The 23,547-nt window shown below is 37.8% G+C and overlaps 1 protein-coding gene and 1 long non-coding RNA gene across 13 annotated transcripts in view; one reads left to right on the top strand and one right to left on the bottom strand.

The window, feature by feature from the left end:
* The window catches only part of TRAPPC9 (trafficking protein particle complex subunit 9), an 889,500-nt gene that overhangs the window by 611,842 nt on the left and 254,111 nt on the right, over positions 1-23,547 (bottom strand). The gene's annotated exons all lie outside the window — the stretch shown is intronic.
* LOC143688594 (uncharacterized) overlaps positions 1-23,547 on the top strand; it is a 142,553-nt gene that overhangs the window by 19,043 nt on the left and 99,963 nt on the right. The gene's annotated exons all lie outside the window — the stretch shown is intronic.

The raw sequence follows: 23,547 nt of genomic DNA, 5'->3' as shown, positions 1-23,547 counted from the left end.
GAAATCAGCTTCCAAAGTAATTCAATCAAGATATTTACATGCGGTAAAAACAACAGAAGATCACTAAGCATATCACAATGCAGGCAAATATAGTGCAGCCTAATGACCAAATTAAAACACCAGAGGGGCACAGATGTTGGAACAACTAATCAAAGTTCTTCATACAACTCTACTTAATAAAATAACTAGGATAACTATTGACATAAAGGGCATCAAGAAGACAGCAGAAGAGCATAAAGAGGAATTTGAAAGAATAAATAGAAAAATAGCATTTACCACAGAGATAAAGATACTGTAGACCAAATAAAAAACATACTAGAGACACACAACAGCAGATCTGAACAGAGATCTTTCTGTTCAGAATAAGCGAACTAGAGGACAGGATAGCTGATTTCAAACACTCAAAACAAATGACAAAAAAAGTTGGAAAAATTTGAATTCGATCTCAGGGAAATGATGGACAAAACAAAGTACACAAATATAAGAATCACTGGTGTCCCAGAAGGAGAAGAGAGGAGTAAAGGGCTAGGAAGAGTAGTGAAGGATATAATGGGAGAAAATGTTCCAACCCTTATAAAGGATATAAATATACAAGTCAAAGAAGCTCAAAGGACTCCAGATAAAATAAATCCAAATAAGCCTTCCCCAAGACACATACTAACCCAGTCTATCAAATGTTGGAGAGAAGCAGAAAATTCTGAATGCGGCAAGAGAAAAATAATCTGCTACATACATGGGAAACCAAATAAGACTGAGTTCAGACTACTCAAGTGGCACCAGGAAGGCGAGAAAGCAGTGATATGTTATATTTGAGATCCTGAAAGAGAAAGACTTCCAGCCAAGAATTCTGTACTCAGCCAAATTGTTCTTCGAAATTGAGAGAGAGATTAAAATTTTCACTGACAAACATCCTGAAAGAATTTGTCAGCAACTGACTGGCCCTACAAGAAATACTAAAGGTAGTTCTGCCAGTTGAAAAAAAAAAGACAGGATAGAGAGGTCAGGAGGGGGGCACAGAATTGAAGAGTAGAGTAAGGGTAACTTAAAGGATAAAAAGAGAAAGAGGCAAAAGAATATATAGATCTGACAAATGAAATCCAAAAGATAAGATGGTGGATTCAAGAAACGCTTTTCAGTAATAACTTTGAATGTTAACGGACTAAATTTACCAATTAAAAGATACAGATTGGCAGAAGGATTAAGAAACATTATCCAGCTATATGCTGCTTACAAGAGACTAATCTTAGATACAAGGATACAAACAGATTGAAAGTGAACGGATGGAAAAAAATGTTACACACAAGTTGTAACCAAAAGAAAGCAGGAGTAGCTATACTAATATCAAAGAAAATAAACTTTAAATGTAAAGACATCATAAGAGACAAAGAAGGACACTATATATTAATTAAAGGGATAATTCACAAAAAGTAACAATCATAAATGTTCATGCTCCCAATCAAGGAGCTCCAAAGTACATGAGACAGACAACGGCAAAACTGAAGGGAGTGATAGACGTTTCAACAAAAATAGTAGGAGACTTTAATACACTACTCTCCTCTATAGATAGAACAACCAGACAGAGGATCAGCAAGGAAACAGATAAAATAATTTGATAAATGAATTAGACCTAACAGGCACATACAGGTCATTAAACACAAGTATATTCATTCTTCTCTATGCTCATGGAACATTCTCTAGGATAGATCATATGCTGGGGCACTAAACAGGTCTTTATAAATTTAAAAACATTGAAATTATTCAAAGCACTATCTCTGGTAACAATGGAATGAAGCTGGATCTCAATAACCACCAAAGAATGAGAACATTCACAAATATATGGAGATTAAATAACACACTCTTAAACAACCAGTGGGTCAAAGAAGAAATTGCTAAAGAAATCAGTAGCTATCTGGAGACAAATGAAAATGAGAATACAACACATCAGAACTTATGGGATGTGGCAAAGGCTGTGCTGAGAGGGAAATTTATTGCCCCAAATGCCTATATTAAAAAAACAAGAAACAGCAAAAACTGAGGACTTAACTGCTCACCTGGAGGAACTTGAGAAAGAATAGCAAACTAACCCCAAAGCAAATAGAAGAAGAGAAATACAAGGATCAAAGCAGAGTTAAATGAATGGGAAAACAAAAGTACAATAGAAAGAATCAATAAAACCAAAAGTTGGTTCTTTGAGAAAATCAGTAAAATTGATGGGCCACTAACAAGACTAACAAAGAAATAAAGAGAGAGGATGCAAATAAACAAAATGAGAAATGAGAAGGGGTGTGTTATCACAGACCCTGAAGAAATAAATCATGAGAGGATACTATGAACAACTACATGCAAGATACTATGAACAACTACATGCCAACAAACTAGACAACTTAGATGAAATTGACAAATTCCTGGAAACACACAAACAAGCTACAGTGACTCAGGAAGATAGAGACAATCTCAACATACCAATCACAAGTAAAGAGATTCAATCAGTCATCAAAAATCTTCCTACAAAGAAAGGCCCAGGGCCAAAGGGCTTCATAGGAGAATTTTGTCAAACATTCACAAAACAATTAACACCAATCCTACTCAAATTTTTCCAAAAATGTGAGGAAAAAGGAACTCTACCTAACTCATTTTATGAAGATAATATCATTTTAATACCAAAACCTGGTAAAGATGTTATAAGAAAGGAAAACTACAGGCAAATCTCCCTAATGAACATAGATACAAAAATTCTCAATAAAATATTAACAAATCAAATCCAACAACACATTAAAAGAGTTCGTGTGCTTTTGAGCCATTTGTATTTGCTCTTCAGAGAAAATACATTAAGGAAAAAAAAGAGTTATGTACCATGACCAAATGGGGTTTATACCAGGAATGCAAAGACGGTTCAAGACAACAAAATCAATTAAAGTAATACAGCACATTACTGTAGTCATACATTTGATTACAGTGATTACAGTACATACATTTGTACTGTAATCAAAAGGGGAAAAAATCACATGATCATCTCATTTGATGCTGAAAAAGCATTCAACAAAATCCAACTTCAACAATCTTTTCTGATAAAAACATTTCAAAAAGATAGGAATCAACGGTAACTTCCTCAATATGATAAAGGGCATATATGCCCAATAGCCAGCATTGTACTCGATGAAAAGAGACTGAAAGCTTTCCTCATAAGATCAAGAATGAAACAAGGATGCCCTCTGTCACCACTATTTTCAACATTGTCCTAGAAGTCCTAGCTAGAGCAACCAGGTAGGACAAAGAAATAAAAGGCATCCAAATTAGAAAGGAAGAAACAAATCTTTCATTATTTGCAAATGACATGATACTATACTTGGAAAATCCTGAGCTACAGCAAAGTTACTTGAGCTAATAAACAAATTCAGCAAGGTGGCGGGATATAAAATTAATGTGCAAAAATCAGTAACATTTCTATACACAAGCAATGACTTCACTGAGAAGTCATTTAAGGAAAAAATTCCACTCAAAATAGCAATTAAAAGAATCAAGTACTTAGGAATGAACTTAACTAGGGACATAAAGGACTTGTACACAGAAAACTACATAACAAACTTAAAAAAAATCGAAGAAGATCTGAATAGGTGGGAAGACACACCCTGCCCATGAATGAGAAGGTTAAATATAGTTAAAATGTCAATTCTACTCAAACTTATATACAGATTCAACACAGTACCAATCAAAATTCTAACAACCTACTTTGAAGACTTGAAAAAGCTAGTTACCAAATTCATTTGGAAGGGAAAGAGACCCCAAGTAGCTAAAAGGAGCCTAAAAAAGAATGAAGTGGGAAGATTAATATTCCCTGACTTTAAAACTTATAAAGCTACAGTAGTCAAAAGAGCATGTTATCAGCACAAAGATAGAAGTACCTGCCAATGGAATCAAATTGACAGTGCAGAATAGACCACCAAATCTATGGTCAACTGACTTTTGGCAAGGTCCCTAAATCCACAGAACTGGGGCAAAACAGTCTTTTCAATAAATTGGCATGGGAGAACTGGGTATCAAATAGCCAAAAGAATGAAAGAGGACCCCTACCTTATACCCTATATAAAAATTAACTCAAAGTGGATCAAATGCCTAAATATAAGAACTAGTACCATAAAGCTTCTAGAAGAAAATATACGGAAATATCTTCAAGAACTAGTAATAGGAGGTAGCTTCCTAAACTTTATACCCAAAGCACAAGCAGCAAAAGAAAAAAATAGACAAATGGGAACTCCTCAAAATCAAATGCTTCTGCACCCTAAAAGACTTGTCAAAAAGGTCAAGAGGTAGCCAACAATGGACAAAATATCTGGAAATCACATATTGGACAAAAGTTTGATATCCTGTATACATAAAGAAATCATACAACTCAACAACAAAAGAACAAACAACCCAATTATAAAATGGGCATATGAATATGAATACGCATTTTCCTGAAGAGCAAATACAGATAGCTCAAAAGCACATGAAGAGATGTTTATTTTCATTGGCTATAAAAGGGAGATGCAGATCAAGACTACAATGAGATACCACCCACCTACAAGAATGGATGCTATTAAACAAACAGGAAACTATAAATGCTGGAGAGGATGTGGAGAAATTGGGACACTTATGCACTGCTGGTAGAAATGTACAATGGTGCAGCCACCATGGAAGACAGTTTGGAGGTTCCTTAGGAAACTAAATATCAAGTTGCCCTACGACCTAACAAAAGCACTACCTGGTATATACCCAGAAGAGCTGAAAGCAATGACACAGACGTTTTCACGCTGATGTTCACAGCAGTGTTATTCACAATTTCCAAAAGATGGAAGCAAGATAAAGTGTCCATCAACTGGTGAATGAATAAATAAAATATGGCACATACGTAGAATGGAATATCATTCGACCATAAAAAGGAATGAAGCCCTGATACATGTGAAACATGGATGAACCTTGAAGACATCATGTTGTGTGAAATAAAAGGATAAACATTGTATGATCCTACTGCTTTGAAACAGTTAGAATAGTAGACTTGTAGAGTCAGAAACTAGTTTATAGGTTACCAGGGTATGGGGTAGGGATAGGAAATGGGAAGTTAATACTTAAAATGTACAGGGTTCCTATTTGGAATGATAGAAATGTTTTGGTAATGGACAGTAGTGATGGTAGCACAAATTTGTGACCTCAATTAACAGCATTGAAACATATATTTGAATATGATTAAAAGGGGAAATGTTAGATTGTATATATAACTAAATACAATTTTTTTTAAATCCATGGAACTACAGTACACAAACAGTGAACCTGAAGTTAAACCATGGACTTTAATTAATAATACACTTATAAAAATGTGCTATCATTAATGGTAACAAATAGTCCACACCAATGCAAATTGTTGGTGGTGGGGTGATATATGGGTATCCTTTGTTTTATGCATGATTATTCTATAAGCCCACAACTTCTCATATAAATAAATAAATGTCAATTGGAGTGAACTTCAAAGAGATCTGGAGGAGGGGAATATAAAATAATGAAGTATACACAACTCTTCCAGTAAAAATAAGGGGTAGTTAAAAGAGAAAGATGTAGCAGCAATATTAACTCAGGAGATTTTACAATATGTTAAAAAGAGGATATAATAAAATACAGAGAGAAAAATTTCTGCTACAGGAGATAAAGGGAACAATTTCTGGAGTGCTGTCCTTAAGTAAAAGAAAAGGAAGAAGATTGTATCCACAGTGGAGGGGCAGCCTGAGGTAGAAACACAAACACTGATAGTTCACTAATAATACCAGCTCCCTCACTTGTAAAATGATGATCTGTCCACCCCTTTTCATTCATTCATCAACATCTACCATGCCTTTACCATGTACCAGGTAAAGGTGCTGCAGGTATTGTATAGAGAATGACAAAATGAACCCTGCAGCTTAAAATCTAGCAGGAAAAACAGACTTCAAATTAGCCATTATACATGGGATAAGTTCTACAGAAGAGAAAAATATAGGCTTTGTAGGGCTGTGTCATGAAAGGACCCACCCTAATCTGTGGATGTGAGGGGGTAGAGATGAAGATTGACCTTCTCCAGGGAAATTATTTTTTTATTTTTTTTTTTAAAGAGAGAGGGAGGAAGGGAAGGAAAGACAGAGAGAAGGAAGGAAGGATGGAAGAAAGGGAAACATCTTTAAACATTTTCTTGTTTTATTGTATTTTGTTTGTTTGTTTGTTTTTTACATGGGCTGGGGCCGGGAATCGAACCGAGGTCCTCCGGCATGGCAGGCAAGCACTTTGCCCGCTGAGCCACCGCGGCCCGCCCCAGGGAAATTATTTTTAAGCAGACATATGAAGGATGCAAAAAAACAGGAAGGAAGAAGGGAAGTAGGAAAACACTGAAAAGTTATATGTAAATCCCTGACACAGAAAAGACTGTGGCAAACTCCAGGAAATAAGAGAAAGCCAGAGTGGCTTAAATGCTAAGATTGAGTGAGACCCTGGCAAGAGATAAGACTAGGAAGACAGACAGGTATCCTATCAGTGAGGGTTCTTAAGGACCATGGTAAGATTTTGAATTTCAATAGCTAAGGAAAGCCATTAACTACTTAGACAGAAAACTGACAAGATGAGCAATGTTTCCTGAAAGTCTCATCATGATGCAGAGGGGAGAATGGGCTGGCAGCCATGAGACTGAAGGGCAGAGGCGAGGTGGGGACGAGTCATACTCGCCTCAGTGCCAGGGGTGGGAAGTTGTCAGTGACCTGGATAGGTGGTTAGAAGGTAGAAGTAACGGGATTTAGTGGGCTGGGGGGAGGCCAAAGGAAAACAATAAGATGGTCTTCAATGTCTCAGCTTGAGCGATGAGGTGGAGCATGGTGCAAGCCCTACACGGGGGCAAGGGGGATGATTGATAGCGAAACAAGTGTTGGCAGAAGGCAAATCCATTTTGGATGTGTTGAGTTTCTACTGCCTATATAGCAGCCTGGAGTTATGGGGCAGCAGCCAGATCCATGGGACAGGAGCTCAAAAAACAGATCTGGCCTTGGGGAGAGGGGGGAGAGGTGAGAGGTGGGGAGAAGGGATCATTGAAGCCATCTGAGCAGATTAGAAAGTTTTTAAATAAAGAATCAATGGAAAAAGTATAAAAGGACCTTGGATGGGCCCCTAAGGGATTCAGGTAGTTAATGGTAAGGAAGAATCACCAAATGAAACTGACCAAAAGTTGCCTGTGAGGTAGAAATTCCAGGCACAGAGCTAGGAGTTGAGAACTAAAAGATAAATCATAATCTGGCCTTTCTTCAAGTTGTTTAGTTACACCAAACCGGAGGACAATTACAATGGCTAAGTAATCATGCTGACTTAGAAGTTCACATCAGAGCTGGGGTAGCATAAAGCCAAGGTTGGGGAGGCAAAAGAGAATGCCTAGAGATGAAGCAAGCAGAAACTACCTTATAAGGTCTCCAAAAGAGAACACTGAAAGACAAACATTAAGTGCCTTAAACATATACCCCACCCTGAGAGCACTCACTAAAAATTAACGTCTTTTCCATCCCCTATAGTCTCTAGCCTCAGGGGGAAAGTCCAAATTTTAATAAAATTCTCGGCCTTCTTAAAACACATATGTTTGTGAAAGCCTGTGGCACTATGATATGCAAAGAAAAAAGAAATACTACAGCATTAGATGCACCTTTGCCTTTCATTTCTGGATAATTTGGGGTGAGTCAATGTCCTTTAAAAAATAAGAGAATTCTAAAAATTATTACTCATTTTCAGTGGAGCAGCAGACTAGAGCAAAGGCACTGAATAACCATCCCAGTATTAGAGAATAAAACTGGGGAAAGGACGAGCAACGGTGGTTCAGTGGCAGAGTTCTGCCATGCAGGAGACCCGAGTTTGATTTCTGGTGCCTGCCCATGTAAAAAAAAAAAAAAAAACAGGGGAAAGTTAGGAAATTAAATACAGTATATATGAAAGTAAAGACTCTCAAATAAAATTAATTCCAGGCCACAATGGTAAATTGAAGCATCTGTTATCATTAAATTGTGAAGAAGCAAAGTATAATGAAATACCAGATGTAGATGTATTGGCATTTTTTTCAGTTGTTTACAACCCTAGACAAAGAAGTGAATGATTCCAACGTCTTGTTGGCAGAGTTTGTCTTTAGTCTGATAAACATGAGACATTTCAGGGAAGAAGGAATGCATTTTTCTATGGGGAACAGAATAAATTCTAAAAGCAACCCAACAAACTGCTTGACCTGGTAATCTCTTCTTTGCAGCAAACGTATGAAATCCTCCAGTAACAACTGACAGGGAAGATGGGGGAAGGATGTCTTCAGGGAAAAGGACCAAGCCCAACCCTACCAGACATCTCTCCCTGTACTGGACTCAGGGGCTAGAGCATGCAGTTTGGCTTTATGACATATCTTTGATTATTGTTTGACCTTTCACATACTGCCTTTATCCCCTCAATCAACAAACATTTACTGGAAATCTTCTCTGGACCAGGTCCTGTGCCAGGTGTTGGGAATTGAGATGTAAAGTAAAACAATGCGAGAGAAACCATCATAGTTTTCAAAGGTGCCACGACAGCACACAGGAAATCACTAACTTTTTGCCATGAGAGAATATGTAGGGATAGGGTCCAAGGGCTTAAAAGAGGAAGTGAGTAAGGTGAGATCAGCAAGCAGGCAGATGAAAAAACATGCATGAAGGCATACAACTGGGAAATATACACTCAAAATAGTATTTCAGGATGGCTGAATATAAAATGTAAGGGGCCAGTCGCACAAATGAAGCGAATAAGAGGCTGGACCAGAATACATAGGAATTTATAACCCAAACTGAGGAGGATACTTGTTTTTTGAGAAAAGTCAAGAAAAATAAATTTAGACAAGAAGTCTAGTGAGAGGAAGATGAGTTTCTAGGCTCTTCTAGTGGTTTAAATAAAAGATGGTGAGAATGAACATCGAGGCAAAGGGGAGATGGAGGAGTTATTAAGAGAAAGGACAGACAGAAGGAAGTGATGACTGATGGTATGTCGATGGTAACAGGAAAGAAAAAGTCTAGAACAATGCCAGGTTTTCCACATGCACTACTGGATGGATGGTGATTCCTCTTATCAACAAAGAAAGCACAAAGATGGGCAGATCTGGAGGGAAAAATAATGCATTCAATTTTGGAAAGACTGAATTTGGGGTGCTTTGAGGACTACCAGGTAAAAATGTGAAAACAGCTAACTAAAAAGGAGTAAAACTCAGGGTGAAAAATAAAGATTTCAGAGTCATTAGCACAGGGTGGGAATTCAGGATATGGGAGTTCATGAAATTGTTTAGGAAAAATATGGTTTAAGAAGAGCAGAGGTTAAGGACAAAACAGTTAGGAAAACACTGGTTGGGATACAGACAAAAAAGCAGAAGCCAGTGAAAGAAGAGCAAGAGGAATCAATCATGTAGCAAGAAAAGCAGCAGGAGAAGGAGGTGCCCAGGACTGGAGGAGGAAGGTGTCTGGGAGCAGACAGACACCGTGTTGCCTGAAGAGCACTGAAGAGAGGGAGCTGCAGTTGGGTGTCAACCTCTCATTTTGTAACTGGTGCCCTGCTGGCAATGGTGCCGCTAGAGCCCTGATCCGGGTTCAAAAGTCTCGAAACCAAAAGAATTTAGGGATGAGAGGGCCAGCAGGAATAAGTAGTAGTTTATTAAATAAAGAGAAGTTAATCAAAAAGAAAGAGCATACGTAAAGATGTTAATGTGGACATGCCCAAAGAGGGGAGAGGCACTGAGTGGAATTGGCCAGCTTGTTTTATAGAAAAATTTTGCTAGTAGTAGGTTTCCATAGTAACCTTTGAATACTAGGCGTCTTCTTTGTTCTAGGAAGAGACAGCTACCAGAATTCATGCTTTGTTGTCACATACTTAAAATCTGTCATGGGTAAATGGTTAATAATCTTTATGACCTTATGTTTCCTATTATTAATTAAGAGTATGCTTTGGGCCCAGAATTTTATAAGCTTTTATGGTTTGGGCAGGTTTCAGTGGTTTGGAAAGGTTTGGGGGCTTTAGAGAAATTTTTGTCCCAGGAAGTTTGCAGCTCTATATTAGTTTCTTTGGAGCCAGATAAGAAACAAGGGACTTGGAGTTGTTTTTTAAACTCTTTTAGAGCTGAACAGGAAATCTATTTTATCCTGCTTCAATTTTAGCAGGTTGAAGAATACAAGAAGGATAGGGAAATAAAGGAAGAAAAAGCAACAGCTGGAGATAAATGATTATCTGTCTAACATGCTTGAGAAAAGGATTTGTTCTTTTTATCTAGATTTTTAACAGAAAAAAAGGGTATATGTCCTGAGGGACTAGTAAAAATTGCTTACACCTTGGTGTGTAGAAGAATCCCCTCAGAAAGATGTCAGAAATACAGATCCCCAACCCAGCCCCCTCAAAGATGTATTTAGAAGATCAGGGGTAGACAAAGGAATCCACATTTTAGCAAGCACCAACTGATGCAGTTAATGTTCATGGACCGTAACTTAGAAAAACATCAGGCAGTGTTAAAAGTCCCAAGAGAGAATAATTGATCTAGAATACAGCGAAAGAATTAGCCTCTGATTAGAGGAGAAACATATCTTCTTCCACAGCCAAATAGATGGAAATGCAAATGTATTCCAGATGGAGAGAAGGAAATTTAGAAAGTTTCTGCCTATGCCTTCCATTTATCTTGGAAAAAGTCATCTCTTGAGAGTTAGGGTGTAAGAGAGGGGCAGAGGTTTGAAAAGGGCAGCACACAGACAAGAGCCAGAGCCACGCACAAACCAAGCAATATTTTTTGAATGAATGAATGCTCAATAGTGGGAGAACCCTATGATGTACATAAACATACTCCCCCCCACAGCATTAGAATTCCTAAGATTTAAATGAATGTCATTCACCAGGGTCATGTGGTTCCTTCTCAAGATGTACCAGAAGCAGATAATTTAAAGGATGGGATTGGCCACCACCACTCCCTCCTATCCTCTGTCCTCCCAAGGGTGGTAGGACATCTCACATGTACCAGTATCACATCAACATTTAAAAAAAAAAAACAACCTCCATTTGTCCACAAAATGAAAACAGACATTCAGCTCACAACAAACCAGAACTTCATCTTCACAACCACCACAAAGTCGCCACCTAGACATATTCTCTCTGCTGCCTAAAGGAAGGAGTACAGAACAGTAAGAAAACCTCCCACGGTGAGCGGGAACTTGGTGTAGGGATATGAGGCTGTGCACAGGTCATCCACCACCTCTCTGGGACTCAGGTTCCTGTTATATAAAATAAAGCTAATTAGACCAGATGGCATCTGCAGCCTCGTCCAGTTCTATGATACTAATCATGATGATTTCCCATGTCTAGATTAAAATACCAGGTTTCATGACCATGTCTAACAAATTGTCAGCTTAAACAGCCCTTTAAAAACTGAAAACCAGGGGTCAAGATGGCAGCTTAACAACGTGCGCACTTTAGTTTGTCCTCCAGAACAACTACTAAATAACCAGAAACAGTACAGAACAGCTCCTGGGGCCACATCGGTGACCAGACACACAGCATACTCCAGTCTGGACCAGCTGGACCGGCTGCGAGCACCCCCAAGAACTGTGAGTTCCCAAAGCTACGGCAGCCAGCGCCCCTCCCCCACAGGCCGCTTCCCAGAGGGGAAAGGAAAGGACTTTACCAGCAGCAGGGACTGGGCACAATAAATGCCAATTGTGGAACTAATTAACAAATTCTGACTACTAAAAATAGGCCCCCAGCTTAGGTGAACCTGATTAAAGCAGAGGTTGCTCATTTTTGCCCCAGCGCCAAGAGGGCAGGACTGATAGAAAAAGGGGCGAAAAAAAAAGGAAATAGAGGCTTTTGTGGCTGTGTATCTACAAAGGCTTGACTGCCTCTGGATACAGCGGCAGGTCTTTTCAGGCTGAAAATGCCCCAGGCATAGGCAGAAGTGAGCTCTTTTGGGGGCTTGTCTAGAGCCTGTGCCTTCCCCAGGGGAGGGGTGAAGCCCTACTCAGGTGGAATCCTTCCATCAAGGAATTCAGACACCAGGGCTTGGTAATTTGAAGCCATTAAAACCAGCCTACAAACTCTCCTCTGTCTCCACCACGCCCCCAGCAGGGAGAGTCTGCCAAAGTTAAAGGTACCGCATCATCTTATGCTGGTGGGACCTGCAGGCAGACAAGCGCCACACACAGGGCAGGATAAGAAAACCAGAGTCCAGAGACTTCACAAGAAAGTCTTTCAACCTGCTGGGTCCCACCCTCAGGGAAAACCGACGCAGCTGACTCTTTCCTCCTGATAGGAGGCCAGTTTGGTCTGGGAAAATCTGGCTGGGGTGTATAATATCTAAGTAGACCCTCCTAAGTGTGGGTGGGGAGAAAGGCACCACACAAGCAGGGCAAGAAACAAGAAAACAAGAACTGAAAAATTCTCCTCTGTTAAACAAAACTTAAGCTAAAGATCCAGATAAAGTTGAACGGAATGTCAAAGAACAGATAGACAACAAATTCATCCAGCAAGAAAACCCTAGACAAAAGAAGTGAAAGCAATCTCCAGAATAAACTAATTAAGGTAATTAAATGCCTAGATGCCAGCAAAAAATAACAAATCACACTAGGAAAATTGAAGATATGGCCCAGTCAAAGGAACAAACCAACACTTCAAATGACATACAGGAGCTGAAACAATTAATTCAGAATATACGAACAGACATGGAAAACCTCATCAAAAACCAAATCAATGAATTGAGGGAGGATATAAAGAAGGAAAGGAAAGAACAAAAAGAAGAAACTGAAAGTCTGAAAAAACAAATCACAGAACTTATGGGAATGAAAGACACAGTAGAAGAGATGAAAAAAAAAACAATGGAAACCTACAATGGTAGATTTCGAGAGACAGAGCATAGGATTTCAAAACTGGAGGACGGAACATCTGAAATCCGACAAGAAACAGAAACTATAGGGAAAAAAATGGAAAAATATGAGCAGGGACTCAGGGAATTGAAAGACAATATGAAGCACACGAATATATGTGTTGTGGGTGTCCCAGAAGGAGAAGAGAAGGGAAAAGGAGGAGAAAAACTAATGGAGGAAATTATCACTGAAAATTTCCCAGCTCTTATGAAAGACTTAAAATTACAGAGCCAAGAAGTGCAGCATACCCCAAAGAGAATAGATCCAAATAGACATACTCCAAGACATTTAATAATCAGAATGTCAGAGGTCAAAGAGAAAGAGAGGATCTTGGAAGCAGCAAGAGAAAAGCAATCCATCACATACAAGGGAAGCCCAATAAGACTATGCGCAGAACTCTCAGCAGAAACCATGGAGGCGAGAAGACAGTGGGATAATATATTAAATTATTAAAAGAGAAAAACTGCCAACCAAGAATTCTATACCCAGCAAAACTGTCCTTCAAAAATGAGGGAGAAATTAAAACATTTTCAGACAAAAAATCACTGAGAGAATTTGTGACCAAGAGACCAGCTCTGCAAGAAATACTAAAGGGAACACTAGAGACAGATACGAAAACAGGAGAGAGAGGTGTGGAGAAGAGTGTAGAAAGGAAGACTATGAGTAAAGGTAAAAGGAAGAAAAATTAGATATGACATATAAAATCCAGAAGGCAAAATAGTAGAAGAAAGTAGTACCCATGCAGTAATAACACTGAATGTTAATGGATTAAACTCTCCAATCAAAAGACATAGTCTGGCAGAATGAATTAAAAAACAGGACCCATCTATATGCTGTCTCTACTCAAAGGACACGAGGTCAAAGACACAAATGGACATTTACACACCAATGTTTATAGCAGCATTATTAACAATTACCAAGAGTTTGAAACAGCCAAAATGTCCATCAACAGACAGCTGACTAAACAAACTGTGACATTTACATAAAATGGAATATTATGCAGCTGTAAGACAGAATAAAGTTATGAAGTATGTAACAACATGAATGGACCTTAAGGACATTATGCTGAGTGTGATTAGCCAGAAACAAAAGGACAAATACTGTGTGGTCTCACTGATATAAACTGACATTAGTGAATAAACTTGGAATATTTCCTTGGTAACAGAGACCATCAGGAGATAGAAATATGGTGAGATATTGGGTAATTGGAGCTAAAGGGATACAGATTGTGCAACAGGACTGACTGAATATAAAAACTCCGAAATGGACAGCACAATACTACCTGACTGTAATGTAATTATGTTAAAACACTGAATGAAGCTGCATGTGCGAATGATAGAGGGAGGAGGGCTGGGGACATAAATGAAATCAGAAAGAAAGATAGATGGTAAAGATCGAGATGGTATAATCTAGGAATGCCTAGAGTGTATACTAATAGTGAAATGTACAATGTACAAATTTTAAAAATATTTTTGCATGAGGAAGAACAAAGGAATGTCATTATTGCAGGGTGCTGAAAACAGATGATAATTAATACTTTAAAATGTCACCTTATGTGTGAGACTAAAGCAAAAAATGTTTGTTACAAAATTTATATTTTGACTAGAGCATTTCCTAATATAACTCATGTAGATAGTTTGATTGAATGTCATAAGTACTTGGAATCTCAGGTAGGACATGAGATTTTGTTGGTTTGTCCAAAGTGATGCCCCGATGAATCCCACAGTGATTTGATCAGTGACTGGAAAAGTATTTGCAAGCCCCCTTCGGGGAATGGTGAGAGTGGGGAGAAATTCAACTTCCCCAAGTTGAATTCTTGATATTCTCACAAGCAGTGTGGACAACCAAAGCCCCCAGTCTTGGGATTTGTTCATATTCAATTCAATTCAATATGAGTAAATCAATTGATTAATTAATCAAAAAGGAAACCAAAAGCAGGTGAGACTTCATTCCACTGTCAAGAAACTGCAACCCCTTAAGATAGCTTTCATCTAAAGCTTCAATCCCAATAAAAACAGAGTACTAATTTATCAGTCTCTCTGAAAGCTCATGGTGCCCAAACATGCCTCTAAAATAAAGAAGGTATGTGTAACAGCCTGATTCACTGTCACCATAATACCTTGATGAAAAACTTCTTGGATAAAAATAATTCCTCAATCTGATCAGGTAAGAAAGCTGTCAGGCAAAAGTATTACTGCCAAGAAATTTCTATTGTTTTCTTCCTAAGATATTTTATTATAAAATATAGCACTGATTGACACAATTGCATAAAATAAATGCAGAGCTTAATGAATTATTATAAAATAAACATGCTTGAAACTACCATCACATCAAAGAAGAGAATTTGCCAGCCACCCAGAAGCCCTCAATTTGACTCATCCCAATCATAATTTCCTTCCTCCAGACACTAACCACTACTCTGGCATTGAAAAAAATCAATTCCTTGCTATTTTTTTTATTAATCATTTTTCTACCTAGGTATACAGCTGTAAACCATATAGTATAGTTTTCCCTGTTTATTTTCAAATATATCATTTAAATCCCTTCCAAACTACGGGCAGCCCTTTCATCTAGCCCACTCTGCCCTACTTCTTTCCCTTCTAATTTGTTTGCTGAATAAACCAGACCCTTGGACTGTAGAGTTTCCCAGTCTGGACTGCTAACTGCAACCACAGGGTATAGTCTAACCAGATTTTCTGTCCTCTGAGACCTGTAAATTGGCAGTGAGGCTGCGGTATTGAGCAGGCTCAGGGGTGGTGTTGGGTCCATGACTGCTTCAGAGGTGGTGATGTGTGCTCTCACCCAGAGGGACACAGGCCATGGTGGGGATGCTCATGTCTCAGCCCATTAATCTACCAGGGATTGCAAAATAATGATATTCTCGTTCTACCATCCCTTCTCAACTGTTAGCTGGAATACTATTTGTTCTAGTTGCTAGCTGCTGGAACGCAATATACCACAAACAGAATGGCTTTAAAACGGGAAATTAAATAAGTTGCTAGTTTCCAGTCCTAAGGCCTAGAAAATGTCCCAATTAAAACAAATCTACAGAAATGCCCAATCTAAGGCATCCAGGGAAAGATACCTCAGTTCAAGAAGGCCAATAAAGTTCAGTTTCTCTCTCAAGTGGAAGGGCACATGGTGAACACAGTCATAGTTTCTCTCTCATCTGGAAAGGCACACGGTGAACAGTCAGGGTTCCTTTCTCATCTGGAAGGGCACATTGTGAACATGGCATCATCTGATAGCTTCTTCTCCCAGTTTCCTATTTCATGAAGCTCCCCAGGAGGCGTTTTCCTTCTTCATCTCCAAAGTGCTGGCTGATGGACTCTCTGCTTCATAGTACTGCAGCATTCGCTGCTCTCTCCAAATCTCCTTCCTTCTCCAAAATGTTTGTTTCCTCTTTTATAGAACTCCAGAAACTTATCAAAACCCACCCAAATGGGTGGAGACATGCCGTTACCTAATCCAGCTTAACAATCACTCTTGATTAAACCACATCTCCAGGGAGATGATCTGATTACAGTTTCAAACATACAGTATTGAATAGGGATTATTCTGCCTTTATGAAATGGGATTTAGATGAAAACATGGCTTTTCCAGGGGACATACATCCTTTGAGACCAGCACACTACTATAAGAGAAATTTTCCCTCATCAACTATTAGGTTGTCCAATAGTAGCTTGCAGAGGAAAAGCACGATAAATGCTCCTAACCATTTTCAAAATAATGAATTGGTTTCCTATCACTTTCCAAAGGTGAATGATTCTTTTTAATAGCAAATGAACTACTGGACTGAAACACAGTTATCATCCTTATTGATGCCAAATTGATGGCTGCTTCAACCTGATTCCTGGCTCCTTATGACACAACCCGGGTAATCTTTGATCTTTCAAGACCATCTTGTTACACTTCTTGCTCCACATCTCAAATCAGCCATTTCCCCAAGAAGCTCTGGTTTCTTTTAGCGAGGAAGAGTGTTTCAAGACCATAAAGTGGGCATTAGGAATGTTCATTGATGCTCTCTTGGTCAGTTTATAGGCTTTAGTAGTGCACAGACCTAAGAGACTGGATGGATGGATAGATGGGTGGGCGGACAAATGAGATGGACAGATATTTTAAATTGTGATTTCTTACTGTTTTCAATTCGAATTCTGAACTACAGGGTTTTTACACTTCAGTAACTTTCTTTCTTCCATACCAGAATCACAGCTCAAGACTAGATTCAGATGATAGAATTAGATTATCATAAAATTAAGCATTTACTTTATTCCATACTACCTACAGTTTCAGAATATCAACACTAACACTTTCTAACAAAATAATTATTGAAAATAGTTTAAAAATTACTTTCAGGCTATGGTGGCTCGGTAGGCAGAGCTCTCGCCTGCCAGGCGGGAGACCAGGGTTCAATTCCAGTGCCTGCCCGTGAAAAAAAAACAAATTACTTTCACACATATTTTCCCAATGTTCTCCATCTTTTAAGTAGTTGTAATGTATCTACATTATCAGATCACCTAGCCATGACATCCTAAATTCCCCTAATTTTAGTCTTGGCTACATGTGATAGGTTGAATTATATTCCCCAACAAACACGTTCTTAATTTTAATCCATATCCCTGTGGTGGGAACTCCTTGTAAATAAGATATCTTAAGAATGTTATTCTCAGTTAAGGTGATTGTTAAGGTGTTCTTTTGTAACTTGTATAATTTTCTTAATGTCTTCTAGCTCTTTTTTAAAAAATTTTTATTGATAAAACAACATACAAGCACACATATTCTTTTTTTTTTTTATTAATTAAAAAAAGAATTAACAAAACAATTAGAAATCATTCCAATCTACATGTACAATCAGCAATTCTCAATAACATCACATAGTTGCATATTCATCATTTCTTAGTACATTTGCATCGATTCAGAAAAAGAAACAAAAAGACAACAGAATAAGAATTAAAACAATAATAGAAAGAAAAAAAACAAAAACAAAACAAAAAAAACAAAAACAAAAACAAAAAACCTATACCTCACATGCAGCTTCATTCAGTGTTTTAACATAATTGCATTACAATTGGGTAGTATTGTGCTGTCCATTTCTGAGTTTTTTTTTCCAGTCCCGTTGTACAGTCTGTATCCCTTCATCTCCAATTATCCCTTCTCTTTTTTTTTTTTTTTTAATTAACGGAAAAAAAGAAATTAACCCAACATTTAGAGATCATACCATTCTACACATGCAATCATTAATTCTTAACATCATCACATAGATGCATGATCATCATTTCTTAGTACATTTGCATTGGTTTAGAAGAACTAGCAACATAACCGAAAAAGATATAGAATGTTAATATAGAGAAAAAAATAAAAGTAATAATAGTAAAATCAAAACAAAACAACACAAAACAAAACAAAAACCTATAGCTCAGATGCAGCTTCATTCAGTGTTTTAACATGATTACTTTACAATTAGGTATTATTGTGCTGTCCATTTTTGAGTTTTTGTATCTAGTCCTGTTGCACAGTCTGTATCCCTTCAGCTTCAATTACCCATTGTCTTACCCTGTTTCTAACTCCTGCTGAACTCTGTTACCAATGACATATTTCAAGTTTATTCTCGAATGTCCGTTCACATCAGTGGGACCATACAGTATTTGTCCTTTAGTTTTTGGCTGGATTCACTCAGCATAATATTCTCTAGGTCCATCCATGTTATTACATGGTTCATAAGTTTATCTTGTCTTAAAGCTGCATAATATTCCATCGTATGTATATACCACAGTTTGTTTAGCCACTCTTCTGTTGATGGAGATTTTGGCTGTTTCCATCTCTTTGCAATTGTAAATAATGCTGCTATAAACATTGGTGTGCAAATGTTCGTTTGTGTCTTTGCCCTTAAGTCCTTTGAGTAGATACCTAGCAATGGTATTGCTGGGTCGTATGGCAGTTCTATATTCAGCTTTTTGAGGAACCGCCAAACTGCCTTCCACAGTGGTTGCACCATTTGACATTCCCACCAACAGTGGATAAGTGTGCCTCTTTCTCCGCATCCTCTCCAGCACTTGTCATTTTCTGTTTTGTTGATAATGGCCATTCTGGTGGGTGTGAGATGATATCTCATTGTGGTTTTGATTTGCATTTCTCTAATGGCCAGGGACATTGAGCATCTCTTCATGTGCCTCTTGGCCATCCGTATTTCCTCTTCTGAGAGGTGTCTGTTCAAGTCTTTTTCCCATTTTGTAATTGGGTTGGCTGTCTTTTTGTTGTTGAGATGAACAATCTCTTTATAAATTCTGGATACTAGACCTTTATCTGATATATCATTTCCAAATATTGTCTCCCATTGCAAGCACACATATTCTTAACATACAAACATTCTATGCATGGTGTACAATCAATGGCTCACAATATCATCACATAGCTGTATATCCATCACCATGATCATTTTTTAGAACATTCTGCATCACTTCAGAAAAAGCAACAAAAAAGAAAAAACAAAAAATTCACACATACTATACCCCTTGTCCCCCCATCATTAACCATTAGTATTTCCATCTACCCAATATATATATTTTTTAATTTTAACATTTGTTCCCCCTATTATTTATTTATTTTGAATCCATATATTTTACTCATCTGTCCATACCGTAGATGAAAGGAGCTTCATACACAACGTTCTCACAATCACACAGTCACATTAAGAAAGCTATATCATTATATAATCATCTTCAAGAAACATGGCTAGGGCTACTAGAACACAGCTCTAGGGTTTCAGGCACTTCCCTCTAGCCTAATACACCTTAAACTAAAAAGGGGATATCCATATAATGTATAAGAATAACCTCCATGATAAAACCTCTCGACTCTGTTTGAAATTCTCAGACAAAAAACACTTTGTCTCATTTCTCCCTTCCCCATTTCAGTCGAGAAGGTTTTTTCAATCCCTTGATGCTAAGTCCCAGCTCATTCTAGGATTTCTGTACCACATTGCCAGGGAGGTTTACACACCTCACGTCCCACATAAAGAGGAGGTGGTGAGTTTGCGTGCCCTGTTGGCTGAGAGAGTGATAGACCACACTGAGCAACAAAAGAGTGTCAACAAAAGGGGGTGACTCTTAGGATAACTTTTAAGTAGGTTTAGTCTATCCTTTGCAGGGATAAGTTTCATAAGAACATACCCCAAGGTTGAGGGCTCGATCTATCAATTTGTTTGTCCCCACTGCTTGCGAGAATATCAGGAATTCTCCACCTGGGGAAGTTGAATTTTCCCCCTTTCTCGCCATTCCTCCAAAGGGGCTTTGCAAATACTTTTTTACTCGCTGTTTTAAAGCACTTTGGGATTTATCGGGGCATCACTCCGGACAAACTTACAAAATCTCATGCCCTATTCAAGGTTCCATGCACTTATGGTGTCCAATTAAATTGTCAATATAAGTTATATTAGGAAATGCACTAGTCATTTTTTGCTTTAGTCTCACACATAAACTTTTAAAATATGAATTACCATCTATTTTCAACACCCTGCATTACTGACATTCCTTTGTTCTTTCTCATGCAAAACATTTTTTAATTTGTACATTTATTCACTAGGCATTCCTAGATTATACCAACTCAGTCTTATCATCTATCTTTCCTTCTGGTTTCATTTAGGGCCACAGCCCTCCTCCGTCTATCATTCTCACATGCAGCCTCATTCAGTGTACTAACATTATTATGCTACAATTAGGTAGTATTGTGCTATCCATTTCTGAATTTTTACAATTAGTCCTGTTGCACAATCTGTATCCCTTTGGCTCCAATTACCCAATCTCTACCCCATTTTTATCTCCTGATAGCTTCTGTTCTTAACTGAAATTCTCCAAGTTCATTCACTAATGTTAGTTCATATCAGTGAGACCATACATTCTTTGTCCTTTGGTTTCTGGCTAATCTCACTGAGCATAATGTCCTCAATGTCCATCCATGTTGTTACATACTTCATGATGTCTTTCTATCTTACAGCTGCATAATATTCCATTGTATGTATATACCACAGCTTGTTTAGCCACTCATCTGTTGATGGACATTTGGGCTGTTTCCATCTCTTGACAATTGTAAATAATGCTGCTATAAACATTGGTGTGCAAATGTCCATTTGTGTCCTTGCCCTCATGTCTTTTGACTAGATACCTAGCAATGGTATTGCCAGATCATATGGCAATTCTATACTTAGCTTCTTGAGGAATCACCAAACTGCCCCCCACAGTAGTTGTGCCATTTTACATTCCCACCAACAGCAGATAAGTGTGCCTCTTTCTCTACATCCTCTCCAGCACTTGTTGTTTTCTGTTTTGTTGATAATAGCCATTTTGCTGGGTGGGAGATGATATCTCATTGTGGTTTTGATTTGCATTTCCCTAATGAGTTCTGTTCATGTCTTTTGCCCATTTTTCAATTGGGTTGTTTGTCTTTTTGTTGTTGTGTTCAACAATCTCTTTATATATTCTGGATACTAGACCCTTATCTGTAGAGCATTTCCAAATATTGTCTCCTATTTGTAGGCTGTTTTTTTACTTTCTTGACAAAGTTCTTTGATACACAAAAGTGTTTAATTTTGAGGATTTTCCATTTATCTATTTCTTTCTTCAATGCTTATGCTCTGGGTGTAATATCTAGGAAAGTGCTCCTATTATAAGTTTTATAAGACATTTCCCTACATTTTCTTCTAAAAGTTTTATGGCCTTAGGTCTTTGATCTATTTTGAGTTAATTTTTGTATAGGGTGTGAGATATGGATTCTCTTTCATTCTTTTGCGTGTGGATATCCAGTTCTCCAAGCACCATTTATTGAAGACTGTTCTGTCCCAGGTGAGTTGGCTTGACTGCTTTATAAAAGATCAATTGTCCATAGATGAGAGGGTTTATATGTGACCACTCTATTTGGTTCCGTTGGTCAGTATATCTATCTTTATGCAGGCACCATGCTGTCTTGACCACTGTAGCTTTGTAATATGCCTTAAAGTCAGGTAGTGAGACCTTCGACTTCATTTTTCTTTCTCAGGATATTTTTAGCTATTCGGGGTAACCTGCCCTTCCAGATAAATTTGGTTATTGGTTTTTCTATTTCCGAAAAGTAAGTTTTGGGGATTTTAATTGGTATTACATTGAATCTATAAATCAATATAGGTAGAACTGACATCTTAACTATATTTAATCTTCCAATCCATGAACATGGTATGTCCTTCCATTTATTTAAGTCTTCTGTGGTTTCTTTTAGCAATTTCTTGTAGTTATCTTCGTACAGGTCTTTTATATCCTTATTTAAAATTTAACTAAGGTTGCAACTGTAAATGGAATTTTTTCTTGATTTTCCCCTCAGATTGCTCATTACTAGTGTATAGCAACACTCCAGGTTTTGGAGTGTTGATCTTGTAACCTGCAACTTTGCTGTACTCATTTATTAGCTATAGTAATTTTGCTGTGCATTTTTCAGGGTTTTCGACATACAGTATCATATCATCTGCAAACAGTGAGTTTTACTTCTTCCTTTATAATTTTGACGACTTGTATTTCTTCTTCTTGTCTAATTGCTCTGGCTAGAACTTCCAACGCAATGTTGAATAACAATGGTATTAGTGAATATTCTTATGTGGTTCCTGATCTTAGGGGAAAAGTTTTCAGTTTTTCCCCATTGAGGGTGATGTTAGCTATGGGTTTTTCATATATTTCCTTTATCATGTTGAGGAAATTTCTTTCTGTCCCTATCCGTTGAAGTGTTTTCAACGAGAAAGGATGTTGAATTTTGTCAAATGCCTTTTCTGCATCCATCGAGATGACCATGTGGTTTTTCTGCTTTGATTTGTTGATATGGTGTATTATATTAATTGATTTTCTTATGTTGAACCATCCTTGCATACCTGGGATGAATCCTACTTGGTTATGGTGTATAATTCTTTTAATGTGCTGCTGGATTTGATTTGCACGAATTTTGTTGAGGATTTTTACATCTATATTCATTAGAGAGACTGGTCAGTAATTTTCTTTTTCTGTAGTATCTTTGTCTGACTTTGGTATGAGGGTGATACTGGCTTCATAGAATGAGTTAAGGAGCATTCCCTAATTTTCAGTTTTTTTGGAGAGTTTGAGCAGGATTGGTACTAATTCTTTCTTGAATATTTGGCAGAATTCACATGTGAAACCATCTGGTCCTGGACTTTTCTTTTGGGGGAACTTCTTAATGACTAATTCAATTTCTTTACTTGTGATTGCTTTGTTGAGGTCGTCTGTTTCTTCTTGAGTCAATGTTGGTTGTTCATGCCTTTCTAGGACGTTGTCCAGTTCATCTACGTTGTCTAGTTTATTAGCATAAAGTGTTCATAGTATCCTCTCATTACCTCCTGCATTTCTGCAGGATTGGTGGTTATGTTTCCTGTTCCATTTCTAATTTTATTTATTTGCATCCTCTCTCTTTTTGAAAACCTTGCTAAGGGGCCATCAATCTTATTGGTTTTCCCATAAAGCCAACTTCTGGTTTTGTTGATTTTCTCAATTGATTTCATGTTCTCAATTTCATTTATTTCTGCTCTACTCTTCGTTATTTCTTTCCTTTTGCTTGCTTTGGGGTTAGTTTGCTGTTCTTTCTCTAG

This window comes from Tamandua tetradactyla, chromosome 6 (genome assembly GCF_023851605.1).
Source record: "Tamandua tetradactyla isolate mTamTet1 chromosome 6, mTamTet1.pri, whole genome shotgun sequence".
Lineage (NCBI taxonomy): Eukaryota > Metazoa > Chordata > Mammalia > Pilosa > Myrmecophagidae > Tamandua > Tamandua tetradactyla.
The sequence above is the reverse complement of the archived record's forward strand: the minus strand, read 5'-3'. Positions and strand labels throughout refer to the sequence as shown.